At 38.5% G+C, this 20,437-nt stretch overlaps 1 pseudogene; it reads right to left on the reverse strand.

Annotated features, from left to right (window-relative positions):
* Nucleotides 1-393: 393 nt before the first annotated feature.
* LOC147898881 (pentatricopeptide repeat-containing protein At2g13600 pseudogene) lies at nucleotides 394-3,651 on the reverse strand (annotated as a pseudogene).
* Nucleotides 3,652-20,437: the final 16,786 nt, after the last annotated feature.

Raw genomic sequence — 20,437 nt, forward strand, 5'->3', positions numbered from 1 at the left:
TCATTGTGGGGAAGTACGGTGGCCATTATAAGCCAACACGGCAGTGGTGCACAAGAACTAGTGTGGTTGTTCACTATTTTATAGACCACCACGTGTAACATACTATATCACTTTCTAGTAAAGGCGTGTATGCATGTGTTCCTCTCCAATAAAGGGAGTGGCACGTGTCGTTTTGAAAACTTTTTCCATAAACAAGTTAACATCAACATTCAATTTACATGATGAAAAAGTTAAATTAGTCACATATGATTCCCACTAGTACCGAACCTTTAGAAAGAATACAGAAGAGTAATGAACATGAATATCAGCATTGTAATTGAAGTACTTCCACTTTCCTGTTTATTACAAGCAGTTTCATACCTGACTCACAAGCAATTATCTACTTTTGATCGACTGGGCTGACTTGCAATAGGATTAGACCCACCAACATTCAGTAAAACCTTCGCTGAACAAAATAACTCTGTATGTCATCTCCTTGTCTTTAGGAAGAGAAACCCCATTCTGGGAATGGTCATGACACGTGCAACTGGAGTATCTTTAACTCAACATGTCAGTCGTCTATGGAAGGGATCGAAGCAGCGCTAACACATTAAAATTGACGCCATGTGACCACCACGATATTAAGGTTTTGTCTAGCATTATATCACCAATAACTACACGTAAACATTGGGAGTCTTTGCCTTGGAAAAGAACTTGGAAGCAGAGTCACAATCTGATCACAGATGGAGGTTTTTGGTAAAGTAAACAGGTTCTCCTCTAGAATGCTGATAAGCCCAAAAGCAATGGCTAGCCTCTCACTCTGGCCACTAAGCAATAACAGTCTCCCCTCCTCGTCTCCATTCTGCAATACCTTACTTGTATCATGGCACATGTCCTGCCTCCTTAATTGACAGCTTAGCATCCCACAACTCCGCATATATCAAAGTGGACTCATCATTTGCGAAAACTCGTGTACCTTACTATCGACCTCAATTGAAAGGCAGCCTGGCTGCTCCTTGAGACCTTTATACATCTAGATGAAACCAATAACATGCCCAAACTTGCACTTTCCTGTTTATTACAAGCAGTTTCATACCGGACTCACAAGCGATTGTCTACTTTTGATCAACTGGGCTGACTTGCAATAGGATTAGACCCACCACCATTCAGTAAAACCTTTGCTGAACAGAACAACTCTGGATGTCATTTCCTTGTCTTTAGGCAGAGAAACCCCATTCTGGGAATGGTCGAGACCCGTGCCACTGGAGTATCTTTAACTCAACATGTCAGTCGTCTATGGAAGGGATCAAAGCAGAGCTAACACATCAGAATTGGCACCATGTGACCACCACGAGCTTAAGGTTTTGTCTAGCATTATATCACCGATAACTACAGTAAACACTGGGAGTCTCTGACTTAGAAAAGAACTTGGTAGCAGAGTGACAGTCTGATCACAGATGGAGGTTTTTGGTAAAGTAAACAGCTTCTCCTCTAGAATGCTGATAAGCCCAAAAGCAATGGCTAGCCTCTCACTGTGGCCGCTAAGCAATAATGGTCGTCCCTCCTCGTCTCCAGTCTGCAATACCTTACTTGTATCATGGCAAATATCCTGCCTCCTTAATTGACAGCTTAGCATCCCACAACTCAGCATATATCTGGTCCTTCTAAGTGTGCCTCATCAGTTGCGAAAACTCGTGTACCTTACTATCGACCTCAATTGAAAGGCAGCCTGGTTGCTCCTTCAGACCTTTATATATCTAGATGAAACCAATAGCATGCCCAAACTCATCCTCTGAAAACACAACATATGGTGCAGTTTCAATCTTATGGCAATCGCTCACAAGGTTAAAAACCACAAATTCTATCTCGATAGCTCGGACTGGCTACTATGACAGCCCCACCGACCTCATCGGTGCCCAATGATGGGACTAGACCCTTGTCCTTCATAACCTTCCTCACCTTTGCGGCCTCTTCCCACCTTCCACTGGAAGCATAGATGTTGGATAGCAGCACATATGGTGCAGAGTTTTCTGGTTCCAGAAAGGAAACACATTTTGCCGCAATCTGTCCTCGCTCTGCATCAGAATGCATTCTGCAAGCACCAAGCAATGACATCAATGATGCAGCAGTGGGTGGAAATGGCATGTCATTAAGCAGCTTTTCGCATTCATCCAATCTCCCTGCTCGGCCAAGAAGGTCAATCATGCAGTTATAATGCTGCACTGTTGGTGGAATGCCATAATCTCGACGCATTGATTGAAAGTATCGACATCCCTCATCCACCAGACCTGCATGGCTACAAGCCGATAGAACATTAGAGAAGGTGACTTCATCTGGGATAACACCTTCTAGCTGCATCCGTCGGAAGAGTTGAAGAACAATTTTGGCTGTCCCATGTTGTGCATATGCTGCAATTAGGGTCGTCCATGAGACTGCATTCTTCTTGGGCATTGTTTCAAAAACCTTTTGTGCATCCCACAAGTTACCACACTTACCATACGTGTTAACAAGGGCACTCCCAACAATGACATCTGAATCAAATCCAAAACGCATGATATAGGAATGCATCCTTTTGCCCTCAAGGATAGCTACCTGGCTGGCACACGCATCAAGGCCACTCACAAAAGTAATTTTGTTGGGCACCACTCCTTCCTTCTCCATTTTTTGAAAAAGATTAAGGGCCTCCTTCCCTTGCCCCTGCCGAGCATATGCTGCAATGATTGCACTCCAAGTGACCACACCCCGGACAGGCATATTGTCAAATACCTCCTGCGCATCCTCCAGGCTGTCACATTTCCCATACATGTAGACAAGAGCAGTTGCCACAGCAATATCAGACTCAAACTTGCAGTTTGATAGGTAAGCATGCATCCACTTACCTTGAGCTAGAGTCAGCTGGCTGGCACAAGCATGAAGACTGCTTATAAACGTGACCTTGCTTGGTTTCACACCTCCGTTCATCATAAATTGAAAAAGTTCAAGGGCCTCCTTGCCCTTCCCATGCTGAGCATATGCTCCAATCATGGCATTCCAGGAGATTACGTTCCGATCAATCATTTTGTCAAACATCCACCGTGCATCCTTGAAGCTTCCAAACTTGCCATACATATTAATAAGAGCAGTGCCCAAAACAACAGTGGACTCGACTCCTCTATTCACAATAAGATTGTGCACCTGCCTGGCTGCATCGAGGGTTTCTTGGCTGGCACATGCAGGAAGGACGCTCAGGAATGTGACTCGATTTGGTTTCATCCCTCTACTCTGCATTTGCTGAAATAGAAGAAGTGCTTCTTTTCCTTCCTCATGCTGACAATATGCTGCAATCATTGAAGTCCATGAGACCACATTGCGCTCACACATCCTGTCAAACACTCCTCTCGCATCCTCAAGGCAACCGCAATTTCCATACATCTGCACGAGGCGGTTTCCTAGAGGTACATCACCCTCATCACCACTTTTCAGGATATCAGCATGGACTCGCCTGCCATCAAACAGGGATTTTGCATTTCTATACAGCTTAAGAATAGAAGCATAGGTAGCGAGATGTGCCGGAATGCGAGGTACGTGCACCTGTTCCAGGACTTCCTTCCGTATATTTAGGCCCGTGCACTTTCCATGTGTCAGGTTTGTATATAACAAGTAGCATTTACAAGATTGTACGGAAGCGTTGCTTCGTCACAGGGAACTAGACACTCTTCCCGTTCTCAGCATGACTATCTATCACGTTTGTGAAAAGACAGCTCTCGCCAACCGCTTCCCATCTCTGCCTGCCATAACCATCCACTGTCAAGATGAAGAGACACAGTAGACACAGTCCTCTGCGTTCCCGCCAGTGTTAGAAACAAGGTGAAGGCCTTGCTTTTGGAGTGACATTATAAGTTAAGTGTAAAGTACTTCATAAATATTTCTCAGAACTTGTAAAAGGGAAAGGATGGGTGTAAAGTCGAAGCAAAGGAAAAAAGAAAAAGGAAGTGAAGGTGAAGGAATATGGGGAAAGGTCAATGAGTGAAAGAGAGGAGAGAAGGTCGATGGACCATTAGATAACATTGGGGACGTGCCCATTTAATCATTCATAAGGCCTACCCAAGATTTAAAAAAGCAAACAAAAAGGAGTCCACTGAAAATTCTGTGGAGGAAGACTACACGAGATAAAAGGGAGAGAGAGAGAGAGAGAGAGAGAGAGAGGGCAGGGAGGGGAGGGAGGGGGCTGTTGGGGGGGAGGGAGAAAAGGTGGAGATGGTGTGTAGGAAGACTTGAGGTGATAAAGAAGGGGGGAGAGAGAGAGAGAGAGAGAGACAACCACTTTCTCCTTTGCCTAAATTGCATCATCGCTCTAAAGCAACCCCAGGGGGCAAGCCAAAAAACCTTCTTAATTGATGAGAAGAAGGTTATTTAAAAGAATAAAATTTTATGGCAATCTTGATTTTAAGGGTTTTTAAAAGATATATTTTGAAAATCAAGGCTAGATTAATAAGGTATCTTTGGAATACCAGTTAATGTTACCTAAGGACTTTAAAAACTAAAGGTTATATTATTATTTTCATATGTTATTGATATAATTTTAAACAAATTGGTCCACGACACATGTGGCTTGCATGAGAACCCTTGATCAAATGGATCAATCATCACCCTTGATCGCTCATTAGATCTGTGGTTCAAGTCTCTTGTAGTTTAGGTCTCTTTTCCAAAAAATCTAATGGCAAGTTTTGCCGCCTTCCCTTTTCTCAACTCTACTCTTGCTGTCACATCTTTGCTCAATGCTCGCAGCTCTATGCCCATTGCCTACTAGTTGCAAATTGCTATCAGCTTTGCTTGTGAGCACTCAGACTTCAGTTGTGATTCCTGAGCCTGGCCAATCAATCTTCAAAGGAATCCCCGGCCCCCAAGTTCCCAAGTTCCCAACTTTCAAGGGAGCCAAAGTTTGCAGGCAACAGAATCCATATCAAGAAGCATTGACAATCATGAACTCATCAGCTCAAACGAACTTCGAAGTTCAAAGGACTCAAGACTCCAAGTACTTTCACTTTGAGGTTTAACTTTCACACGCATCATTGTGAGTTGCGACTCGAGAGTCCAGACATAGTGTCAAGAGTTTTTCAATTGCACTACACTCCAGAGTCCATTCGGCCCACAATCACTTGAAACTACTGGCTGCAACCTATTGGCCTCCCTCCTCGCTTTAAATTCGGTAGCGAACCACATGGGAGCCTAAAGCCAAAAGAGAGAAGCGAAGGCATCCATGGTGTAGGAGTAGTGGTAGGTGGTTCTAGCAGAGGCAAGGGAGACGCTGAGGCGGACGTCCCAATCCATGGGATCTCCAAAGTCGTGGAGGACAAAGGGACCCATAGAATCATAGATAGTCTTGACTCTTCTTCCTGGCAATATGAATTATGTTACTAGCCACTCATGCAATCATTCGAGGCTCGAGCTACTACAATGTACTAGAGCCTAATCGCCTTCAGCCTGCTAGTCGCCTGGCCAGAGCAAGGGACATGACAGAGAAGGGAGGTGGATTCTGTTGCTTGCACATCGCCATAGTCTAGACTCCATCGGTCCATCCCCAGTTCTACCCGTGCAATTAGATGATCGCTGTCCAACTATCAACATAGAGTCCAAGGATACCTTGCTAACAGGAGAATTGAGGGAGGGCAAGAGGCAAAGCTGTGGAGAGGAAGAAATGCATCTAGCGACAAGAAAGAGCTGAAGAAGAGGGGGTTCAAATACCAGTGATTGTTGACACCCTTGAAGTCCAGTTTCCACCTTCATGTATACATATAGAAACGGCAATAAGAGTTGACAATTATCTTCAGGACAATCCAACAGCGGCACCAATCAATGGTGTTAAGAAACATAAATGGGTTCAAAACGGGTTGCCAGTGCCCACTAATTGGCAGATGCCCATGTTAAATCCTGCGATTGATTCCGATTCCTCGCAACCGGATGTGGTGAGTTGAGGCTCAGACCTCTCGAGTCCCTCTGCCCTTGCATGTCTACCACAATTTTGTAGATTTTGGTACTCCAAGGTGCCATTTCCTATAGTGTAAATGCCCCATTTCTCTTCTATTATGCTCATTGCGAATCGCAAATCCAGATGTGGTTTGTGAATCGGGATCTACAAAGTCTAGGCAGAATAATCTCGCTAGGATGTAATGTCAAAGGCTTCTGCATTCGTTGAGATGATCAGCATCTTTCTATGGAGCATCGATTGCTAATGGCTAGCCGTTCATTGGAAATGGTAGAAGGTTCAATATGTCACGCCCAACCCTTCGGCGTAATTCAAGAAGTCTTGAATCGTCAAGTGCATCGTCTGGCATTGTAGAAGCTTTTTAATTAACACAAACTATGATTGCAAGTTTAGCCTTCCTTGATTTTATTTCCTTTCTCATAGTGGCACATCATTAGGTATCTTGAACAATGCCTTTACACAATGCAGAGTCGTTTTAACTTTGCAACTATTTGATTTCTTAAAGTAGAAGATATGCATGCCAATTTGTAATTTAAAGTTCAAGGTAGGTGGTTCAATCTTGTTTCATAATTCATTATGTCTTTGTTTCAAGGAGTTTAGCCATGAGCGTGATATAAACATTGACCAATCTCTTTTGAGCTACTTTAGAGTAGATTCAAGATAGCCATGGTACATAGTCTTAAATATATTGGCCATCAGAACAGTAAGCATTTAACTAGAAAAAAGAAAGGTGATTACATTTTTTAAATGATTTAGGCATTTTTTAATACTTTGTTAAAGTTTTTAACTTTATTGATTTATTGAAGCGATGAGCATTAAGGATTTCTTTTTAATACTTCGTTATTTCTTTTATGAAGGAATAGTGCTCCATGTCAGGTTTTGTGCAATCGACATTATTCAATATGCGGGGATTTACTAAAAAGGATTCATGTTTAAATTCTAATAAAAAGAGAAAGACAAATAAACACGTATCAACTCTAATTGTGAATGAACTAATCGAGATAGAAAATTTAGAGAAGGCAAAGATAGATGAGAGCCTTGGACTGGATGAGGCTACCCACAGGAGAGAAGCTAGGAAGGATTGGAATGAGGGGTGGACCAAGATCTTTGATTGGGCTTATTTTGATAGGGACCTAGGCCGAATGTTTTGCAAATTCTGCAAGCAAGACAAAGATAGCAAGAGAGACTTTGGAAAGTTAGGATCTTGCAGCATTCAAAGTAGTGCCCTATTTGATCATGCAAATTCCAAATCTCATAGATTGGCGTTGTTTTCATATGGAAAGGAGAAGGTTGAAACTATTCAGTGTTTGAGTAAGAACAAAGATAAAGTATATCTTGCAATCGTTAATCTTTTTGCAGCACCCTACCATGTTACAAAGGAAGATCTTCCTTTCCATAAATATCCATCGGTCTTAAAGTTACTTTTATTTGTTAAATGCCCTTCATTAACTATTGAGATGTATCCTAATGATAAATCATGTGCCATGTGCATTACATTAGTGAGTCTATGCTTATAGACCATGTTAAAAGAATACAACAATCTCCTTTTTTATGAATCTACAGACATCGCAATGACATAGCATCTCATTGTGTATGTGTCCTTCTTAGAGGATTGTGTACCTGTTACAATCTTTTTAGGCCTATTGGAAATTGATAATGGTATAGCGTCTGCACTTTATATTGCATTTGAGCAACTATTATCGAAATATGTCCTTGATATTTGAAAAAAGATTTGCTTTTTGGCTCTGATGGTGCTGCAATGATGATCGGAAAACATAAAGGATTAGCGACTTTATTGAGAAAGCATAATCCATATATGACATCGATACATTGCATTGCACACAGAGCAAGTTTATGTGTTGTAGATGCAGTGAAACAATCAAGCATGGCACAATATATTGATGAGTGCATGAGTTCAATAAATGCATTTATTTCAAAAAGTGCTTTAAAAATATGTGCGCAGGAAAGTTTTACTTCATATGAGTCACATTCACAAAGTTTGGTGGCTAAGTAGGCACCAAGTGGTTCAAAAGGTTTGTGAATCACTAGAGCCATTACTAGTGTTTACAAGGACTGAGAATGCAACTCTTTTTGAAAAGATTTCCAACTTTGAATTCATCTATTGTCTTCATTTTATGGCGGATATATTAGCCATACTTGCATTTCTAAGCAAAACTTTTCAACACAATTATGTCAATGTTTCATTTGTAATGAGTTGTGTTTAAGTGGAAATAGAAGCAATAGAAAAAGATTTTATTCATGAGCGTGAAGTTGATATGAACGCTTCAGCTGATGATCGCATGGGTTTCCCTACCATTCCTGATTTTGGACCGATAGATTGTCGACCAACTCTATGCCCTTCGTTTATCAATTCAGGGTAATATGTATAGGTCCATTAAATTGGATAGGGAGATTGATGGATGTGATTTAGAGAGTTCCATTGCATTTCAGAAAAAAATTCCTTTCTCTATTATTCAAAACTTGAAAGAAAGATTTTATGATAATGATATTTTAGGTTGCTTTAAGGCTTTGGCACCTCTGCTTTCCACCTGGGTTGGGATTTAGAGATTATGGCAATTTGGAAATCCAAAAGCTAGAATCATTTTATGGTGAGAATAAGAGAGCGACTAATGGTGAGGTTTTTGAGGATTTGGTTAACAATATCCAAGCTAAGCGAGAGTATCAACACTTTAAATTACAAGCTCCTCATGAATGGAAGGCATGGAGCTTGTTAGATACATGGGTTGCCATTGGAAGAAATGCAACAATGCATGTTAAGTATCCCATGTTATTGAGATTGGCTAGAATTGCCCTATTGCAATGTTGTGGATGCTTTGATGCATATATCAATTGAGGTGACATATCTATGGAGACACTACAAGGTAACTTCAACTATTTATTTTTTACTTTTTTGCTTGTATCTTTCTATTAGTATATGTGAAACATTTTGTATCTTTCTATTAGTGTATGTGAAATATTTTGTTTAATCATTTTGACAGCTTAATCCTTATAATTAATTATATGTCTATCTTTACGTAAGCTAAATGATAATGAAGATCTTCACGGGCCAATTGATTAGGCTCAAAAGGGGTAAACTACTTTCTAATAATCTTATCAATCAAATTACATGTGTCTACTTAGATATACTAATATATTTCAATCTTGTTACTAACTTGTTTTCTTATGCTTGTGTAGGTTTATGAAGATCATAACAAGCTTGCATATTGAATACTCTCTCTCTCTCTCTCTCTCTCTCTCTCTCTCTCTCTCTCTCTCTCTCTCTCTCTCTCTCTCTCTCTCTCTCTCTCTCTCTCTTTGTACGTGCGTGTGCATGCATGCGTGCGTGCATGTGTGTGTGTGTGTGTGGGTGCAATTTCAAGACAAACATTATCCATCTTAAACTTATCAATCAAGACAATCTGTGATAAGATAATCTCTACAAAGAAAGTTTAAAAAATCATGTAATTTTTCTCAATTATAAATACCAAATGATATTGAAGGAGCTCCACTCACCTTGGATGGTGGTGCATCGTGTGGCACCCCAATGTTTGAGTCACAGGTATCTAGATACTCCATGAGTTACACTCTCCTGAACTGCCATTATGCAAATTCCCTAGTATGGGGTCATGAGAGAATTCTCATCATAATTTGTAAGGTACCCTCATTCACGACAAAAATGGTCCATTGGTCAATACACCAAAAATTACTATAATCATCATAATATAGGGTTACACCCCTATGTGGAATCCATAGTTTCCCATTCCAAAATGACTTTTTATACTAAGGTATTTGTTGCCCTACCTTCCCATATAACCAAGGTAAAAAGACTTGTCTAAGTCATTCACATTTCTTATCACACACCTAGAAAAATATGATGCGCTTAATTCCATAGTCATGGTGTTCCATATCCAATCCTTTATAGAGTGATAAGATAGAACAAAAATATATATATATATCAACAATAATCCATCAAAATGACGTATAAAAATACCACCTTCTTTGAAGTTGAACCATATTCTTCTAATCTTGTCCGACCAGCAAATTCCAAACAGTCGTATAACAAGCCCTCTGATCACTTGTTGTCAACGTATCAATTCTGATCACCAACTAGCCCTTATAAAGCACCATCAAAGTCCAACTAGTAATGACAGTCATTGGTTGAAATATGAGCATCAATGACTACCACATGAAGGTGAAGAAGATTGCAGATGCACTTGCTTCTATTGGGTCACCAGTGGAAGTCACTAAAGTACCTCATCTAATCAACTGTAGTGTTGATTAACCATGCTATGATAATCTATAATAGGTTGACTGCTAGCTACCGTCTGTGGATGTGCACTCCTCGTGATTCTACAACCTTGAAGCCTACTTTCTTTGAAGTATGGAGAGCCACGTAGTACCTCTGCACATCAAAGATTTTGGTAGCCGAACTGTGCTCTCAAACTCACTCACTGTGTGTTCTCAAGCCTCATGTATTCAAGTAGCTAGTGATCTTGACGTAGGCAAACAAGGTGCCGGCAAGTTCGGTAATTCTGAGACGTAATCAGAGTGTTGGTCGTTGGTGCAACTCTCATATAAATGTGCGCATCCAATCGGTATGCTATCATGCAGTTATTAATATGGGCCATAAATATAATTGATCGCCAGTTGGCTAAAAAGAAGCAGTTATCACGTCGAGACCGAATATAAGAAAAGATCATTGTATGTTCAGAACTTATTACCTACACTAAGCTTGATACTGTATAGATCATGCTTGATACTATAGAGACGTGCTTGATAGTTGTGAAGGAGGAGACTGAGTACAATCATGTCGCATGCAAGCTCAAGCGATATCCCAGATAAGTCGAAAATTTCAAGTGGTAGCTCAACATGAATCTCATGGGAGGTGGCTGTATCGATCCCGAAAGGGAGGCTGCAATGGCTAAGGAGGTGAATTGAATAGTGAGAGTGGCTAGTTGAATGTAGTTTGAGTTTCCATGGTGCATTTAAATAGCCATTCAGGTGCCCAGGCCAACCTAGTCGGTAAGTCTTCAAACGTCGCTATGTATCCAAGTGAGCATTACCATGTAAAGTCCCTTATAGTATGCTTTATAAATTTTGTGTATTTTTCCATGGTTGAACGTACCAAGTCGGTTCACCTTCTAGTGTATATATCGATTCATGTGAGTATATAATTATGTACACCTATCATGAGTCATACTATGAATCCCATGCAATTTTTTTTGGATGAAAATTATGCACCCCCACGAGCATTCTTATGGCCATTAAGTAATAGTACATGTATCATGAGGCTCCATTTGTTGCTTTCAATTTTTATTATAGATAAACATTTCATGCTATATGAATTCGACCTTCATCACTAGCTCTTACTGGTGACCTATAGTTTTGAAAACAATGCTTGATAAGGTCCAATCAAAGGCTTGTTTTTAGTCCATATAGTTGCAAATGTAGGTCAAATATGGGCCACAAAAATTTGTCTTAACATATATAACTTGTCAGTGATGTATAGCCATGTTCGATTAGGAAGAGACTTGGAATCAATTCTCTATCAGATGTATATAATGAGGAAAAAACATCATGGTCTAGCAAAGATAAGTTTGCCGACCCAAACTGACGTAAGTGTGTGTGTGTGTGTGTGTGTGTGTGTGTGTGTGTGGGGGGGGTTTTTGTTCATACACAAAATTATAGTATGATTATTTGGACCTGTGGTTTTTGTCTATGTGTGTATGTTTGTTTCATTTATCCCAAAAAATTCTAAACATATATGGCCAATGATGACAAAAGTCTTGGATCCTTAGCTTGTTGTAATTAAGGATCCTATAGAAAGATCATATTTTATGATGCCGCATTTTATACCATAAGTCCATCTTATTCTGTACAACCTTTTTTTTCTTGTTCTTCTTTTCATACTTATGTATGCGCATATTTTACATTGGGACCTTAGAGGATGGAATAATGAACGTGCAATTGCTTGAATTTTTGTTTTTCATGATGTGCTTTGCTAAGTGTTTGTTGTTGTATTAATGTGTGGATCTCTCTCTCTCTCTCTCTCTCTCTCTCTCTCTCTCTCTCTCTCTCTCACACACACACACACACACACACACAAAGATGGATAATGATACTTCCCAAATTCCATGATTAGCACTTGTACAAAAAAGTTTGAGGCCAACAAACAATAATTTAGATTGTTTGTAAGAAGTGAATTATGTATGCATTGCATTATAACTTGTAAAAATATTTATTGTTGAAGTTATAACAATTGTATACTGAAACTTGTGTTGGTATGCAATATTTATAGCTATCGTTCATGGATGGCAAGGATAGTCTTGTACTATTCAAGCTAGGTAAGTAGATGATTTCAAGTCCTTTTATATTTTTTATTTTGAATGCTATAGCTTCATATGTCTTGTAATAATATTTACTTTGAAAATTTGGATCTTCTCTTTAGGAATCATGCAAAGAACACGTACAAACCTTCAAGGTCAACATACGATTGTTCCAAATAAACAATGAACATCAATGCATATTTAAAATGCATTATTAAAGCTTAAATGCTAATACAATTATTATTTGCTTTATAATGAAAGCATTAGATATGGGATGTAAAATGTATAGTCTTTAATATAAGGGCCAAATTTTGAACTAAGCTTGAAATTATCGGTTTAAAAAATTGAAGTCTTTGAGAACCAGCCAAGGTTTAAAAATCCAGGTTGAATATAAGAGTAGAAGGTTTTTTTATTGGTTCCAAAAAAGGTTTTTTCCTAGCACTGGTTCCCTCCCAGAAACAATCGTGGCAAATCCCTAGCCTTCAATACCTTAATAACTCCATCTTACATGGGATGACGTGTTTATGTCATGGGATGGTGTGTTTATGATGGCTCATACTACATAGTTTAGAATGATTATGCTAATGGGTGTTAATATTAAGATTAGTGGTATTTTAGGCCATTCTAATGAGTTTTAGGTTTAGGTTTTGTCTCTTTGTGAGTAGCCTTCGCGAGAAGGAGACCTGGCTCGGAGTGCTGGATGACGATTTATTGACATGAAGATGTGTCAATAATACCACTCCATACAAATCTTTTCGTGGACTTCTGTGCATGTAAAGGCATCAATGGGGGAAAAGGTTTCATCAATAGATTACCAAGCACGGGGAATTGGTTAATCCACCAATTCTTTCATGCCTTGTACCTAACCAACCATTCACAGTGCAGTCTGTCCTTTCACTAACTCCAATGGTGGCCTAGCATTTCCCTATTGTTGGTGGTGGTTCACTGATAATCTGCTAATTGATGAAAATCGTAGATTCACTGTCAGCACATGGGAATTTGTGGTCAATGCGGTGAAAGAACGAATGAGCCACTAACCACTGCTGAAAGTTAATGCGGAGACACCACTGTAGGCAGCCACTTCTTCTTGGACCTTCTTCGACAGCGGCGTTATGGTGGACTAAGTTTTTGGCCTTCCATGAAGGGGTAGTGAATTTTTTTGGCATTTAGCTTGTATGACACCAGCTTTATTAAAAGCATATGATCTTATTTAAATTAGAATCTTGCAAAAATGGCCAACTCTCCACTCACATTTAAAGGTCCATCCCCTCTATCTTCTCTTTTCTCTCCTCTCTTTTCACTCATTTATGTTTTCCCATATTCATTCACCTTCTTTGCTTTTTGCTCTTTCCCTTTCTTTCCAATTTACACCTTTCGTTTCCCTATTATAAGTTCTTGGAAATTTTTACCATAATATTTATCCAAGCATGTAGTGATTATGTCGCCTTACTGAAAGCAAGGTTGTAGTGGTGACTTTAGAAAAGATACCTCTCAAATCTACAAACCATGATGGACTATTTTCTTAAATTGCAAAGAACAAACAACTTAAAACACTCCTTTAGACCATATATGGAGCAACCTTGACAACCCCAACAAACAAGCAAGTACCTCATCCACATAGTGGACAAACCATGCACTAACACTTACACCTCCAATAACATTCCAAAATGCAAGGCTATATAGTGGGATTCCCATGTTGTTAATCTTACTTTAGTCTGTTTTATTGTTTTGGGTTAATGTTAACGTATAATCTATAAGGTTAGTATGTGTTGTTAGGTAGGTCTTAACTTTGGCATCTTCGAGGTGGCCGTATGAGCTATGTGTAGTTAGTGCTTCTACCTAAGCACTTTTGCCACTTATTCTTTTGGCCAACTGCCTCGTGGATGCAAAGAAAGACTAGCAGAGAAGAAAAGGGGTGTTGTGATGTGTTAGAACTATGAAAGGGCTACTTAGATTCTTGATTGTGTATGCCAATTTCTTCATCATATTGCAGACAGATGCAGCGTATTTTATGATACTAGATTTTGTATCTTCGATTTCCTTCGATGCATGTTTCTTCATATCTTCTATTTCCTTCGATGCATGTTTCAACCTCCTCATTTTTCCAAATGCAGGTTAGTCTCTTAGGTTGCACACACTCCTCTACTCTTATCTTGTGTGATGTTTTTTCCGTCAAGATATGGACTTTGCTAATATTTCTTTAGTACCTGTGTTTATTCTTGTCGATGAATTTTACTTGCCTCTCATTTACATGTATTTGTTAGCATTAGAAATTATAATTCTTTTATCATTCAGTCATAGAATTTGATTCTCATTTATTCTTTTGCTACTGCTGAACAACTTATGCTTTAAATTTCATTTTATGCTAGAATATCATATATCTCTATGCTCCACTAAGGAGGTTGAATGTGCTTTCTTAAGAAACACTTTTGGACTTGTAAATCGAGTGTATTCCCATGAAATCTTTGACTTTTTAAAGTTTCATACTCATCAGTGTTCTCTTGAAAAGTAGTTTTGAAGCTCTTCATGTATTATTCTCAGCATTGGCTCTTGAGAACTTCTTTATTTGGTATTTTAAAGACACAAAGAATTTCATTGCCTTTGTATGTATCCATGAATGGAACATGTTTTCCACATTTTCAAAATCGTTTCATTGTTAATGAAATTGCCTGTACTGATTTTGAGATACTGTGAGAGTTTTTCTTCTTAAAACATTAAACTTTTCATATTTATGCTTAAGGCAAATTTTCCAAGAACTATGGTGTTACATTGAAGTCTAGAATTTTGTTCTCATCTTTTACAAAGATGAGATCGTTAAACATATTGCTTTGAACATATTCTTAAAAAGATTGTTTTGTTCTTCATCTTCAAAGAAAGAAGATTTCAAATTCAGTTTTACATGCAAAAAAGAATTACAATTGCAAAATCTATGAATTTTAACTGCATCTAGTGGATAGTAGATGTATATAGTTGAAGCTTTGTTTCCTTAAGTTGAAGCGTTGTTTCCTTATTCAAGCATTTGCTATCATACATTTGTAGTCACAGTAACAAATCATTTGCACTTTCCAAATTCTTTTTTGCATAACAAACTTATATTGTAAGTAGATATTGTCCTGCCTACCTTGTTGCTTTTAACTAATATTAATTGAAAGAGCCGACTGATGATTCGTGGCAGAATGTAATTGAAGCTGTGTTTTCTTATTCTAGCATTTTCTATCACACATTTGCTATCAGAGCAGCAAATAATTTGCACTTTCATTAAATATTGCCATACCTACCATGTTTCTTTTGGTAGACACCAATTGAAATGGCCAACTCATTCATGGTAGCATTGTAATAGTTGTAAAAATAACAAATTCATGGTAGCATTGTAATTGATATATTATTTGAAATAGCAACTATTTCTTATAATAGATATGAATTGATTCATGGCAACATTGTACATGAGCTGTACTATTAGAAAGAATGAGAATTGTTAAATTCCAAAACTCTTACTGCATATTTCTTTCAAGATAGACTTTTTCATGAGCTATACCCAATGTCAACAAACAAGAAATAATACCTTGTATTTAAAATGTCAATTCAATCTTATAATTTCAAAATAGAAGTATACTATCACAAGTGGAATGTAAGGTACTAAAAAGATGAGAACATTAACATGAGGGAAAACCAATGATAATTCAACTACTTATTGAATATGCAAATGCATCCATGTATCCATGCTCTTTTAGTAAATAATTTAACAAAAAGAAGTTTTGGACAAAAGAAATGGAAGACTGCTTAAGGAAAGTAGTTGAAGAAGATAACCAGAAAACAATGGCACACATAATCAACACTTTTTTAAAAAGGTATTCTTTTGTGACAATGTCCATAAGCACAATTAGACATAAAATGTATGAAAAAAAAAGAAATAAAAGACAAGCTTCTAGTGTCATAAATCCGTCTCAACAAATAATTAAACATGATATGGTATCCAAAACTCTCTAATTATAGTACATCAAAAAAGTCCCAACATATTAACACAATCAAAACTGACCACCTAAGAGTAGCTATGTAAGGACCTAGGAGAGGTATTGATCATATTGTAATACCACACTTGACCACCTAAGTAGCAAGTATGCAATAAGGGGACCTAGGAGAGGTATTGATCATATTGTAATACCACACTTGACCACCTTAAGTAGCAAGTATGCATTAAGGGGAGGTGATTGGTTTTTCTTTATGAAATCACATCTAACCACCTTGCAGCAGCCAAAGCATCATGGCACCAAGGAGAGGTGTTGAGAGTTGTGGTGCCATGAGCCCATAGATAGAAGTAAAGGTATGTAGCACCGCTAGGATACCGTATGAAATTAAGGTATTATCCCACACATGGGTAAGCATATGCACGTATTTATCCATTTCCATAAAAGGGAGGTCCATTTCAAATTAAACAAGCTTTCAAGTCTCTTTATGAGTACAAGCCTCAATCATGTTTACCTGAGCTAAACAATCATGAGCTATACCCAATGTTAACAATCATGTTTAGCTTATGTAGTTTAGCTCTTTACACTTAGGCTGCATCTCCCTTAGAGTAGTATTATCATTAATATAAGTTGGTGATAAAAATATTTTGCTACATTTTATGCTCTGATGTGTAGTATAGCTATAGACTAGCATAGCTTTAGAGGAAAATTTTACCTTTGACGTATAGTCCAGACTAGCATAACTATAGAGACTAAAATTGACCAATCTAGATGATCCAATTCCTATATCACCCATTAGTTCCCACTTGCATCAATCCCCTCAAATCTATCATCGGTGTACACACTCATACACATGACATGAACTCGCTACTCTTGGAAATCTGGCAACTCCTCACATCAAAGATTTTTGACACTTGACAGAGTGATCTTCCTCGCATTCAAGACAATTGCATACACATTTTCATGCACATGCAACCGATGTATAGTCACATATATAAGACTATGTTTTGCATTGGTTCTTACACACATACATCCACCTTGTATAGCCTCTTAGCTATTATTTACATGTATTTGTGATCATTTTATTACAGCCTTTTGCATACAAGTTCTTCCACCATGACTTGGTTTATAGATGATAGCCTTAGTAGCATAAGCCCCACAATGGCCTCTCAGATGGGTAGACAATCTTGTTGGTACACAAATAAGCCTCTAGCATAGGTCACCATGCCACCTTTAGGATGGAGCCATATATCTTCACATCACAGTGATTGTATACTAATCAATCACTCAAGATGAGATCTGTGAGTGTGGAAAGAGAACCTCATTGACTATTCATTACTAAAGAGTATGTATGATTTATGGCACCAATTCAAACATCCTTCTTCTTCAAAGATTAAACATAGATACATTCTATGCTAGTATGGATCAGCCTCCACTATTTGATTAGGCATAGATACATTATATGCTAGTATGCTAATATGGATCAGCTCCGTTATTTGATCATACACATTTGTAGGTAAGCCCTCAGCACTAGGCACCCCCTCTACATTAGCACACACATATTTTAGTGATGTAAAACCATCAATGTACATGGATCCAAGTCCATCTAGTGTAGCATTAGATGATACTGATACTTGGTGGGAGTTCACTAGTGATCATGCAAATGATACGAATACTTAGTAGGAGCTCACTAGTGATCATGCAGATTTATATCAAGTGAATATTAGTATGAGGCTCTCACATCTCTAGTAACATGTGGAAATACATGCCTTAGTGCATTCATCTACTCAAGTGATTCTACTCTAGCATCCATCAATGATGCTTTCACTTCTCACATGGGCATATGACCATGACTAAATTTCCACTACTAGTACAGATCAGTAGATTAGTCATCAAGACATTACAAAACTAGCTCAATGACATTTCATTGCACCACTCTTGGATCCAATGATTACCACCACCTTTGAGTACTAGATATTTCTTAAGCAAGAGGACATTATGGACATTATCAGGTTTGGCCATGAAGCAACTCAGGGAACCTTAGTGTTCCAACATACACTTGTGACTATTGTATACAATCCATACTTGATGCAAATTAGTCGTTAGATCTAGAACTTTAGGCCTATCTTGACATCAACATTCTACGCCTCATATGCCATGTGTATAATCTATGCATTTTTTGTTGCATTTCAAGCTCCTAGTAGTCATTTATACTTTTAGCTCTACCTTGAGCCTATGACTGATGCTAAATCCTATGTGTTGATAAATGTTCAACTATGCACACAAAAGATGATCTTTAGCTCATGACAAGTTCATAATTTTTATAGAACCTGGATTACTTTTTCCATGTAGACTATGCAATCACTTATGACCTTACACCCTATGATACAGATTACTCTACTACATTTCTTCACATCTATATTGACTAACTTCATATTCGAATGCCTCTTCTCTAGAGAATTTGCACAATCCATGATGGCTCATGGCATTTTGATCTTCAACTCATTCATCTTTTGATCAACCTGTCTTTAATTCAAGTAGAATTCTTTCTTTTTTGCATTCTTGCCTCATCCCTTTTGCCTATTCTCTGGTCTTTTGTTCCCAAAGGAAAAGTATGGTCTACAACTTAGGAGGGAAAAATGAATGGATCTAATAAGTTGTACTCATTGTACAAACTTCCACTGCATAATCAGTATGCGTGATCACACATATACATACTATGATGCATTTAGTCTTTGTTTTTCAATTTTGGTTTCTATCATATGTGCCCAAAACATCTGAAGAAGATCTTAAACATTCCCCCTCTATTTACCTAGTCCAATTTTAGAGGGGGTGTTAAGGATGATGTGAATTGCACCATACCATAAGGAATTAGGGTCAAACCCTAGCCAAAAACTCTAATGAATTTTCATGTATATAATCATGTTTATGATCATTATGATATATTGTATAGGTCTTGTGCACTCTACTCTCTCCCCCTAATCCTCAAGCATCTTGTCTCCCCCCCCCCCTTTTTTTTTCCCCTTTATTTCCTATTTTGCATGCAAATGTGGCTTCCCCCCCTACCTCTCTTTGTTTCCTACCCCCACCCTCTACTCCCCCCCTTGCTCCCACATGTTTCAAATGCAACATGTCGCAAGGGGGGGGGATGTGGAGGCGAGGGTTGCAATCCCCCCCCACTCTCTATCCATCCCCTACTGTTGAGATATCGAGCTCCACTCGTGATATGCCAGGGTGACCATTGTGCATTTATGTCACCGACTTGTTAGCTGCAGATGTAGTTGGTACACCGCCCATGAATAATAGCTGGATGACAACTATATTTATGTACTCTAGTTAGTGGCTCAGTTAGTATGCCACCTAGGTTAGCTGAGTTTGGTTTGAGACCCACATATAGGGTTCATCTATTCCTTTTGTACGAAGAGGGAGTTCTTTTGGCTTTCACAACTAAGAAGAGAAAAACTATTTTCAGCCTCCACCTTTGTGTGTATTCCCCCATTGTGTATGCAAGAAAGCTATAAGTGAGACTCCTTCCTTCTCTCCCACTCTCTTCACATGGTATCAGAGCTCGATTTGTGGTAAGGAGCTTAGTTTCTGCAGGTCAATGAAAAGTTACCGTAGAAATTACATCGTATGCCTATGCGTAGAGATATTGGGAGTGACAAAATCATTCTTATTGCCTGTTGATGCAAAATTGTCACTAGGAAGTGACTATGTGGTCAAATACCACTTTTGTCAGTTTTGTAGATTTGCCCTTGTGAGGCAGAAGTTGTGTTTTCTGCAGTGATAGAATATTTTTGTAGTGTTCTGTAATGGCATCTGATGCTCTTTCACAGATAGTCACTGAAAAGCTTGACAAGAACAACTTCCTAGCATGGAAGTTTAGAATGACGAATTTCCTTAAGGGAAAAGGCTATTGGGAGTTCATTATTAGAGCTGAACAAGAACCAGTTATTCCCAATGTTCCCAATCAACAGGAGTTGCAGGCATTTAAAGGCTGGCATGAGAAAGCCAAGAAAGTTATGTACTGGCTATCTATCAGTATTTCCGATTCTATGATTGTGCATATTCAAGCTGCAAGCACGCCGAAGTAGGCATGGGATACTTTGACAAAAATGTATAGCACAAATATGCAAGCCATAAAAATGCAGCTCAAGCAAGAGCTACATAATGTGCAGAGAGAAAATATGGGCATCAATGAC

This window comes from Dipteris shenzhenensis, chromosome 9 (genome assembly GCF_047967505.1).
Source record: "Dipteris shenzhenensis isolate YYH24624 ecotype China chromosome 9, Dip_SZ_1.0, whole genome shotgun sequence".
In the NCBI taxonomy this organism is placed as follows: domain Eukaryota; kingdom Viridiplantae; phylum Streptophyta; class Polypodiopsida; order Gleicheniales; family Dipteridaceae; genus Dipteris; species Dipteris shenzhenensis.